This window comes from Quercus lobata, chromosome 6 (genome assembly GCF_001633185.2).
Source record: "Quercus lobata isolate SW786 chromosome 6, ValleyOak3.0 Primary Assembly, whole genome shotgun sequence".
Lineage (NCBI taxonomy): Eukaryota > Viridiplantae > Streptophyta > Magnoliopsida > Fagales > Fagaceae > Quercus > Quercus lobata.
In genome coordinates this window covers 19,843,378-19,854,291 of record NC_044909.1, presented here as the reverse complement: position 1 = coordinate 19,854,291, position 10,914 = coordinate 19,843,378, and the positions used below count along the sequence as shown (strand labels likewise).

Here is a 10,914-nt window from a genome sequence, read left to right as displayed (position 1 = left end):
ATAGGTTCAGCCAGATAATATCTATTTTTTTAAAGGATGGCCTATAGCCACGTTTGGAAAATGTGGCTATAGCTAACCTTTAGCCACATTTTTAAAACGTGGCTATGGGTTAATTCTATAGCTGTGTTTTTAAAATGTGGCTATAAGTCACAAGATTTAAAAAAAAAAAAAATTGTCAACTCATGAGATTTATCTCACTGAGCACGTTACCCAGTCAAGTCTTGGGCTTGCCATTTAACTTTAAAGTTTAAAAATAATATTAAATAATTATAAAAAGGACAACTCATTACCCACAAAAATATAATATATAATATTTATAATAAAATTAATATTGGTGCTAATACAAAAAATAGAATTTATATTTGTCTATTAAATATAATAATACTAATAGAATTGATATTGATGCTAATATACATTTTCATGCATCATGATAGTCTTCCTCCAAAATAGGATCTCATCTGTACATCAATGGTGGGAACTGTGGAGGACCATTTGGCGGGCCAACCCAACCTAGTATAGTAGAAAATGAAGTTAGCCTAAAATAATGATAATGGTGATGATAATTTAAGGAAATGGTTTAGTTATAATACAACCTTTTGAAGGGTCCAACCCTCTATGTTTTAGCTCTGCATGCTCTTGACAAAGAGCACATGGTCCACAGCAATAGTGTACACAACAATCACCACAAGGTTGCTCTGGTAATCCAAATTTCGATCTTAGTTTCTCTCTGTAGACACACGAGAGAAGACACTGGCATTCGCAAAACATCAACACCCCATATAAGCAGCCTTGGGTGGCGCAAGCTATGCAAATTGGAACAAGGAAGAGTGATACATTGTAAAGAGATTAGAATTTGACTGTAATCATAAATGGATGTCATTCTTTTAGAAAAACAAAGACCTTATCTCTCTTTCTATAAAATTATTGAAGATGATACTTAAAATTTTGGGACACAAATTAGCATTATTGTTGTTAATTGATTATTATAAGGTTTTAAGCCAAACATTCTAGGGTTTGAGATCATTAGAATAGTCTAACCTTTGTAGTTAAATAGTTCTTCTCCCTCTTTAATTGAAGGAAGTTGTGGATTTAGTTCTTTGATTTTGAAAGGAAAACTATTATTATACTCAGAAAGTAATTCTCTTTCAGAAAACTGTTTGTAAAATTTGAATTCATGTTTCAAATAGAAAGTTTCTTTCAAAAAACTATTAGTAAAATTTTAGTTCATGTTTCAGATCACATCACTATTATCAAATTTGTATTTTGAGTTTTTAGAGACTAAAATTTGTGAATGATATGCAAATTGAATGCAAGAATAATATTGCATAGGGAGAAAAATAATAACCTAAATCTCAGGGTACTTTTGGTCTTTTTCTTTTGTTTTTTTTTTTTTTTTTTTGGTTTTAATTGGTAAGTTATATATATATATATAGTTATATATTTATATAGGGTTGAGTTCAATTACACCTAGTGTAACTCTAAGAAACGTTATACCACCCAATAACTTATTATAGAATTCATATTTTGAAAATTTAACCATTGAATTACATGTTCTATATGTTCTTAGCAATCATGCCAATTGGATGTTATTTACTATTTGATTCATAAACTTATCTTTTATTCATTATTTTAAACTACAAAAACTTGAATTTAAAAAATTGATTGATGACATGGCTATTAATTTTTTATTATCTTGAAATTTTGCAAGTGTGGAGAATATATGAATATAATACAATCTAATGGTAGATTTATCAAAATTTGCATCCAATTAAAAATTTGAGTAGTATAACATTACTTATAGTTTCACCAAGTATAACTTGAACCCAACCCATATATATATATATATATATATGTATGTATGTATGTTGATGGGTTTTGAATCACACATCTCACCCTTATAAGAGATGATAATCCATTTGAAAAAGATCTCATTCACACACTTTGGTGTATATACAACCCACCTTCTTATTATAAATTAAAAAAAAAAAAAATCAAGAAAAACAAGTTTTTTTGATTGTTTATATTCGTTTTTGGAAATTAAAACAGTTTGGTTGCACTTACAGCTTTGGCCTTCATCTAGAATCTCAGCAATTTGGCCAAAGGTGATGCACGGAAGTAGGCATGTTATACAACCTGCACCACAGTCAATTCACTAGTTTAACATTCATAAAACTTGCAAGAAAATGTGAATCTTTCAATCTCTGTCTCACTCTCTCTATATATTTTATTGTAAGAGAGAAAGATAGCACTTACATGTAGATCCCTCCTCTCCACACCCACAAAGGCCAGTGGACCATTGGGACTATTGGGATATATTATCTATGTTCATGTTTCCTCAATGCAACTGCGTTGTGAGGACCTTATTATTTATACTTAATGCTTGGAGTTTCTCGCTCTGTGTTTTGTTGTTGTAATTTACAAAGCTAGAATTAATCTTTTAGATATAGGAAGAAGTCAAGAAGTTGACCAAAGAAAAAAAAAACACAGAAATAGAACACAGACATGGGGATGATGCTAAGATTTTCATAAATTTCAGCAAAAAACAAATGTGGGTTTCATGGTTTTCGTCTTTTCCGTCCTTAAACAAACATTATTGTTAGTATCACCATTATTTTTATTATGATTTCGATGCTATGACTTAGCCTCCCTATATTTGAAAGTTCAAAAACATGTACAAAAACACCTTTGAACGTTTAGACCCCCCAAATAACAACTTAATCAATTCAAACAATATGTCAAACAACTAGTGTGCGGAAACTTAACATATGCTATCAAACGAAATTGATTAAATACTATCTAAGCCATAACAGATTAATATCCACAGCAGATAAATAAAAAGACAAAGATAGAGAGGAAGGAAGATGCAAACACAAAGACAACACGCGATGTGTTATCGAAGAGGAAATCGAAGCCCTCGGCGAAAAACCTCTCCGCCGCTCTCCAAGCGGTAATCAATCCACTAGAAAATATAGTTGGGATACAAGGACAGCAATAGACCCTCCAAGCCTAATCTACCTAGTGCACCTAAGCCCTCCAAGCTTCTTGCTCCAACGAGGTTACGCCGAACCTTTTTCTTTTCTAGCTTCCCGGATTCCGCTACTAGACCGTAGCATCAACCAATGAAGATTGGTTCCTTCCTAACTGCTTCCCAGAAATCCAAAACAGCAGTCTCACAATGATGATGATGGTGAGAACCTGGTTTGGTATAAAGCCTCTCAAGGATTTGACAATGGAGAGGAAGAGAGTTGAGGAATTTGAAGAGTCTCTAAGGTATAGATTGTGTGTGAATCAATCTAGTTTTTCTCTAGGGTTTCTCTCTCAAAATTCTCTCTGGAAGCTCTCTTTCAATCGTGGGTAATAGGGGTATTTATACTGGAGTGGAGAGGAATGTGAAACGTCAGGTTTTTACAAAACAGGGGTGGCTCGCGGCTTGACCTCGCGGCTTGACTAAGTCGCGAGATCCAGTCGCGAGATAACCGTATGGCCAGTTGTCCTGTTTTGTCCTGTAGTGCTCCAGCTAGCATGACTGTTCATCTTCCAGCATGCTTGGCACGTGTGCAGCTTCTGGCGGCTTGCAGCCGCGAGTCACCCGCGAGTCCCAGCCGCGACACTCTGTTTTCTTGCACACTCTTGAGCAAACTTCACTCTATCTCACTCACTACCCTTACATCAAACCCACCTAAATACAGGGTTACTAAATGCTGAATTACAAGCAAATTTGGCACGGAATAAAGCCAATAAGATGGTTGAATAAATTCAACCTTACAATCTCCCCCTTTGGCTATTCCGTGACAAAACCCTAAAACAGACTCTAGACTTAACATGTGAGTTGGGAACAGTTGAACAAAACTCACTCACGCCTAACTCTAGAAGCTGTGAAGCACTTGAATCATATGAACATAATACTCCTGAAACACAACAATACACCATGATCAGTGTAAGCAGAGAATTATAAAATGCATATGAAACAGGCAATAAGTGATCAAGCAAAGATGGAGTTATGAAACAAACCATGGCTTGATCAACCAAGTGAACACCACAAGGTAGTGATCACAATGCTCATTCACACTTGGAATGAACACAAGGACATACAAGTTAACAAGCACAAGGCAAGACACTTGTATGCTCAACACTCAACCAATGCATATCACACAAGTCATATGCATCTAGGAACAATCCTACAAGGGCACAAGAGTGACAGTACATAAACCAAAATGCATACCATTTAGATTAAAGTACTGATTTCAACATAGCATAAAGGCTGCATTAAGCAAGGTACATACCATAAAGCCTACAAATATGCATAAAAACATAACCCTAAAAGCTTACATAAGCACATGGGTACAAAACACAAACAACCTTGAATAACATCATCAAAATATATTAAACTTTATACCAAGAGTATAAGTTAAGAGTTTAGAAACAATACACCAAAAACATAGTGTATCAAACCCATAAAAACATTAAATAGTACCCAACAAGCATAAACCTAAAAACCATAAGTTTAGAGGATAAGACTAAAAACAAAAGTATGACAAAAGTATGTGTGTATGTGTGTACTCCCCCTATCACTATGCACACTTCCCTTTGGACTTTTCTCCCCCTTACTGAAAGCTCTCCCCCTTTTTGTCACGAATAGCTAAAGGCTCTCGTCCAACTTTCGTTGAATATCATCTAGCTGATTCTCCATAGTCTCGAGACGCATTTGAACATGGTTGTTTGTGGAGTAGAGAAGTGCCACAAGCTCATCAACGCGTTTCTGAATATGCTCAAGTACACTGCCAGCTCTATCAGTATGAGGAGCAGTCGGTGCTTGCGGAATAGGAGCTGGTGAAGCTTCAGGAACAGCACGTGATGTAGATGTGGTATGTGCTGGTGTCTCTGAGTCAGGGGCAGACGGAGTGACCGGAGAGATGTGAGCACTCCTTGGTGATTTAGAGGAGTGACTTCTGCTAGCTTGAAGAGTGAGCAAGGAAATGGGACGTTGACGAGTCAACATTTTTCCATCTGCAGGAGGAGTAATGCCTTCACGAAGAATGAGCTTCATGATGAGACTGCAAAATGGAATAACTCCTCGTGCTGCAGATCGACATGCGGTCTTCCTCAAGATGTAGTAGATGTGAGCACATATGTCAATGGGAGCTCCTGTAATAAGGTCACAAAGAAATAGAGCTCTCCCAAGATTGATGAATGTAGTGTTGGACAATGGGTAGAGATTGGTGAACATGATCAACTTCAGTGTGGTCAGCTCGGGTGCAAACTTTGCGGTGCTGATGGAGGTTCCTGCACTGGATACTTCATGATCGTATCCTAGGATTTGAAAAATTTCTCCAACTTCTGGATTTCGTTCATCGTAAGGAGTAATATTAACATTCTGAGGTCTGGTGATGCTGAGAAGGTCTGCGATGGAGTTTGGGGTAACACTGAACTCTGTTCCTCTGACCCAGAAAACGAGTTCAGGTCCAAGATCAGTTGCATTGGAGAAGCATTCTTTGACCAGCTCATCCATTGGGTCATCAAAGTTCCCGAACAAGTTTGCCCAATCTCGGTTCTCAAAGATTCGAGGGATGAAAGTGGTCCCTAAGGTATTAAACTCTACCACTCGTTCCACTATAGTGGTCGACTTGTCAAACACGTTTGAGTAGACGTGTGAGTTAAGAGGAAGTCTGAATCTATCCTCATTGGGGTCTTGAGAAGCCTGAGATGATAATCGAGTCCTTTTGGCAACTAGTGTTGCTGGTTCGTCAGCAATAATGTCTTTATCCCTGGAAGATTGACGAGACATCTGCAAGATAACATTCCCACAGCAAAGAACCAAACACAAATACCATACAAGACCAATGTCAACATGATTCAGTGTAAACAGAATATCAATATACAAACACAAATTGAAGATAGTGCAGACCCAATCAAACTACCAACAATACACAGGAGCACAAAATGATAGGTGCAGCAATATGGTGATAGTGCACCAAGACATAGAAGGACAAAACAACTAACACTTGTCGCTGAGACAGGTTATCAAGACCATGATATGCAAACAAATACAGCATTCGAACATTTAGAGCAGATAACATAAAATACTCCACCAGAGATATGAGCAAGGAAAAATATTTCAACATGAAGAACCCAATAATCCATACTAGAGAACAAGGTTGAGATACAAACACCCAAAAAGGATTCAGTAACCAATATCATTATCAGAAACAATGTTTAAGCAAGTGAAATGAGTAAGCCAAATAGACACCAAACCCATTTAACAAAAGATTTTCAGACTCAATAATAGGCAAATATCAGAACAATGAACATCACATTTTGACCGTTCAACATGAGAACAGATGAGAACAATATCAAACAAGACCCGCCATACCCATTTCATAAGAGAGAAGTATTTCGTACACAATATCAACCCAAACAGCAGCAAGAAAAACCAGGAAAAGAGAAAATGAGATTGAGAAAGCATAAGCCCTTACCTTTTCTTGATGATTTGGATAAGAAATGAAGCACCAATGAGGGTTGAATATGGATTCACAGAGTTTTTGGAAAGGAGGAAGTTTAGAAAGAAGATGAACAGTTACAAATGTTCGAGGGAAAAACTGAAACAAGTTTTAAAACTGCTCCTGTTTCTGCCAAACACGCGATTTTCGCGACTGGATTAAGTCGCCACACAGTCGCCAGCTCAAGCTGCCAAAGCACTCAAGAACAAAATTTTGAAAAAAATTTTTCTAAGTGTTTTTCGCGACTGGAAGGTCTACCCGCGAGCGAGCCGCGAGCTGAGCCGCAAAAATCTCTGAGTGAACCTCGCGACTGGACCTTCCACTCGCGAACAAGTCGCCAAAAATTACCAGCGAAGATGCGACTGAGACTCGCGACTTGACATACCCGCGACTGAGCCGCCAAAACAGGGCAAAACTGGTTTTTTGAAATTTTCAGATTTTTCAAACAAAAATACTTTCCAAAAGCACCTAAAACACTCAAAAATCTTTTGTGCTTGAAATAACAAAGATTGAGCATGTGAAAACACATTTCATCAAGTACAATCACACAAATGAATATGGCATTTATTGAACATAAACTTGTGTGTTGTGTGTGGATATCAACAATGAGATAGTCCTTCGTCTAATGTGAAGCTTCAATGATCAATTCAACCAAGGCATACACAATTAGCACTAGATCATGTGACCTATCTCAATTATAGAAGTATGTATATATGACCTCCCACAAAACTTGAAAAACATGATTTGAAGCACTACATTTGACTCCACTTTCAAACATAACAATTGATCTTTTTGATCTTTTGAGTCAATCACCTCTCATTGTGAGATTGATACATGATATTTCACTTTAATGAATAAGCCTTTGTCTTTTTTTTTGAATGAACATTCACTTCAATAGAAGGTCGCTTACCCTTTTTCCTAGTCAAATACTAGAATGTGCGACAGGCTTTTGCAGCTCGATATCTCTTTTCATTTGGAGATTTACATTTGGTGAGCTCTTTTTAGCAAAACAAAAATAAAGAGTGGGAAGATATATAGACACAAGTCTATGCAAGTCTCAAGATCAACAGAACCATTCACTAATCATTCATGACAAGTTTGAAGATCTATTTACAACAATCACAAAGATTTCAAGATTTTTCCACAGTGATATAAGTGCATAAAGACAAGCAATGCTCGAAAATGCACAAAGCCATTAGCACAAAGGTACAAGGCAAAACAAGTTTTGAGACAAAAGCTCAACAAAGTCAATCAAGCTTTTTGATTTTCTATTTTTATGTGTTTTTTGGATTTTTGACACAAGAAACAAAAAGATTGATAAGACAAAATTAAAGAAATGTTCAAAAAGACAAACAAACAACCAACAGCAAAAATAGCAAGCAAAACAATCAAACATAGTCACAAAGCATAGGAAGTATTGATGCATGGACATGTTGTAATGCTTATGCATGAGTACCCTTATTCACCCTCACGTCACTTGCGTTTGGGGTGATTTCCTTATAGGATTGGGTACGGGAGTTAGGGCTTTCAAACCTTCGTGAGAAGCTTTCCAAGCAGTTGGTGAATGCACCAATCATCTTCATCACGTTCATCATTCCGGGATCACCATTCTGATCTCTAGATTGATTTCCAGTCCAACTTCTTCTCTCATTTCTAGGTCCTCCTGACCTTTGAGGGGTTGCACTATTCTTTGCTCTCAGCTTTTGGCAATTTGGTTGAGTATGCCCTTGAAGTCCGCAGTAGTGGCACACATAAGTTCCTCTAGGACCTCTTTGTGGTCGAGGACGTGACTTGGCACGAGATTCAGACCTGCCTGCTAATTGATTGTGATGATTTAACATCCGTTGGTTCACCAAATTCTTCTTCTCCTTCACCTCGAGCTTTTCACCGGTAGAGTCAGCTACAACTGGATCTTTGGCCTTTACAAACTTTACTTCTTTTGTGATATTTACAGACGAACTACCTCCTCCGGTATATCCCAATCCGGATTTGTCTGAAAAGCTCTTTTGAGATGATATAACATCATCTAGCTTCTTGGTGGTAACCCTCTCTACTTTAGCATTAGCTTGCACAACCTCACTCTCAAGAAACCTTACTTTTGTGTAAGTTTCGGACAACTCTCCATTCAGAGTTTCTATCTCACACTTGGCCTCCCTATATCGGATTAGGAGACTTTTGTAGTCCTCCTCAGCCTTCTTCATTTTTCTCACAGCAGCCTTGGCCACCTTTGTGTATTCCCCGGACTTCTCCAAAAGTAAGTTATAATTCTCCTGAAGATTCGCGTTGCTTCCATCTTCTTCAGCATCCGATTCTTCAACAATTCCTAGTGATTCATCATCACTATGTTCTCCAAGGTCTTGCACAAGCAGATTCAGTTCATCTGACGACTCAACATGAGCAATAGTCATAAAAGCTGAATAGTTCCCCTCTCCATCACAGCTCTCTTCAGACTCTGAGTCAGACGAATCCGAGTCACTCAAGGTCGTGGCATACACTTTACCTTTCGATTTCAAATAATTCGGACATTCCTTTTTGAAGTGTCCATGCCCGTTACATTCGAAACAAGTGACACCTTGTGTAGGTTGGGATTCTTTTCCATCTTTCCTTTTGAATTCCCTTTTCTCCCTTCCAGAACTTTGGAATTTTCTTTTATCATCAAATTTGCCATTATTTTTGAATTTCAAAAACTTTTTGAAATTTTTGACAAGGTATGCAACATCTTTGTCAACCACATCTTCTCCCGATGAGTCTTGATCTTCCACCTTCTCATTAATGGTCTTTAGAGCAAGAGATTTACTCTTCCGTTGATTGGGCAGCGACATCTCATAAGTCTGCAGAGAACCCACCAGCTCTTGCACTTTGATGTCATCGAGGTCCTTGCTCTCTTCTATTGCTGTCACTTTAGCTCGAAAACTTTCCGGCAATGATCGAAGGATCTTTCTTACAATCTTCGAGTCCTCCGTTTTCTCCCCCAAGTTGAACTTGCTGACAACCACTTCATTTAACTTCCCATAGAAAGAGTCAAAAGACTCATCCTCACTCATTTTGAGCTCCTCAAACCGAGTGGTCAGCATTTGTAACTTGGTGTCTTTCACTTTCCTCGTGCCTTCATAGGTAGTTTTCAAAATCTCCCATGCTTCTTTGGCCACGGTAATATGAGAAATCCTGTGAAATTCATCTGGAGACACACCACAGAAAATAGCATTGAGTGCTTTACTGTTAGCATTAGATGCAGCAAGTGCTGCCTTATCCCATGTGGATTTTGCTGCCTCTGGTTTGGTCCAACCAATCTCAACAGTATCCCAAACGGATTCATCAATAGAACACAGAAAAGCTCTCATTCGAACCTTCCAAAAAGCATAATTACTACCATCAAAATATGGAGGTGCATTTAGGGATTGAGACCTATCCATCTCAAAAGGGAGTCAAGGATCACACAATGGTAATGAAACCAATATCAGTGTACCCGCTCTGATACCAAATGAAAGTTCAAAAACGTGTACAAAAACACCTTTGAACGTTTAGACCCCCAAATAACAACTTAATCAATTCAAGTAATATGTCAAACAACTAGTGTTGCATATAACTTAACATATGCTATCAAACGAAATTTATTAAATACTATCTAAGCCATAACAGATTAATATCCACAGCAGATAAATAAAAAGGCAAAGATAGAGAGGAAGGAAGATGCAAACACAAAGACAACACGCGATGTGTTATCGAAGAGGAAACCGAAGCCCTCGGCGAAAAACCTCTCCGCCGCCCTCCAAGCAGTAATCAATCCACTAGAAAATATAGTTGGGATACAAGGACAGCAATAGACCCTCCAAGCCTAATCTACCCAGTGCACCTAAGCCCTCCAAGCTTCTTGCTCCAACGAGGTTACGCCGAACCTTTTTCTTTTCTAGCTTCCCGGATTCCGCTACTAGACCGTAGCATCAACCAATGAAGATTGGTTCCTTTCTAACTGCTTCCCAGAAATCCAAACAGCAGTCTCACAATGATGATGATGGTGAGAACCTGGTTTGGTATAAAGCCTCTCAAGGATTTGACAATGGAGAGGAAGAGAGTTGAGGAATTTGAAGAGTCTCTAAGGTATAGATTGTGTGTGAATCAATCTAGTTTTTCTCTAGGGTTTCTCTCTCAAAATTCTCTTTGGAAGCTCTCTTTCAATCGTGGGTAATAGAGGTATTTATACTGGAGTGGAGAGGAATGTGAAACGTCAGGTTTTTACAAAATAGGGGTGGCTCGCGGCTTGACCTCGCGGCTTGACTAAGTCGCGAGATCCAGTCGCGAGATAACCGTATGGCCAGTTGTCCTGTTTTGTCCTGTAGTGCTCCAGCTAGCATGATTGTTCATCTTCCAGCATGCTTGGCACGTGTGCAGCTTCTGGCGGCTTGCAGCCGCGAGTCAC

At 38.2% G+C, this 10,914-nt stretch overlaps 1 pseudogene; it reads right to left on the bottom strand.

Annotated features, from left to right (window-relative positions):
* Positions 1-454: 454 nt before the first annotated feature.
* On the bottom strand, positions 455-2,329 carry LOC115994214 (annotated as a pseudogene).
* Between the last annotated feature and the right edge of the window lie 8,585 nt (positions 2,330-10,914).